This window comes from Dipodomys merriami, unplaced genomic scaffold, assembly GCF_024711535.1.
Source record: "Dipodomys merriami isolate MVZ:Mamm:240054 unplaced genomic scaffold, mDipMer1.0.p SCAF_1425, whole genome shotgun sequence".
Taxonomy (NCBI): Eukaryota; Metazoa; Chordata; class Mammalia; order Rodentia; family Heteromyidae; genus Dipodomys; species Dipodomys merriami.
Window position 1 is genome coordinate 159,013 of NW_027202744.1, and position 856 is coordinate 159,868.

Below are 856 nucleotides of genomic sequence, written 5' to 3' on the forward strand. Positions count from 1 at the left end.
TTCAAAGTTATGTGTAAGTGTTTTCCTATTTAGCTCTCTTTTTCTTTGCTTGGAGAGGGATATTGTGGCTTCAGGGTCAAGATTATGTATAGTTGCAACTTGTGACATCCTGGGTTTGGGTGATAAGTACTCTGCTCCTTAGAGTTAACAAGATGGTCCCCTTGTACTCAAAATAGTCAAATGGAACCAATTTTGTGGTCAAATATAGAACCAAATGTAAGTTGGTTCATATATTAACCGTTAGGAATCAGTGGGCTGGAGCAGATGGAGAATTGAAGGGTTAGGATTGGAGAGATATGATTTCAAGTTCAGAAAAGAACTTGGGTATAATGATAGTAGAGGGATAAGAACAGCTTGGGGGAGGGGTATATGTATGTAGTACAATGAGAATAAAGACCTTGTTATCAAGTGTCAGAGGTGGAAAAGAATTTGAAGAAACGTTATGTAGGGAGTAGCTTAGAGATCGAGATGAAGGTAAGAAAAAGAAGTGTATTTGGAAAGTTGCTGAGATTAGAGAAAGATTTTTCAAATATTATTAGAGAGTCGCTTAATCTAAGTTAACTCCTGTAATTATTGTTTACACACGTAGAAGGAGGCCTTACTTTGTGTATAGAACTAGGCAGGGTAGCTCTGATGGAGTATTAGTATAATGTGGAGAGAGAGGAGAAAGGGAGAGTTAGAAGAAAATAAAGAATAAAAATCTGACAAATTAGATCAGAAAGTGGAAGAAGAAACCAAATAATAATGAAAAATAGAAGCTTTAAGAGAAATAGCAAATCCTAAATCACAATACACTTAAATCGTACACTTAAATAATACGTAGAAATAAAAACAACCAACAAAAGATCAGACATAA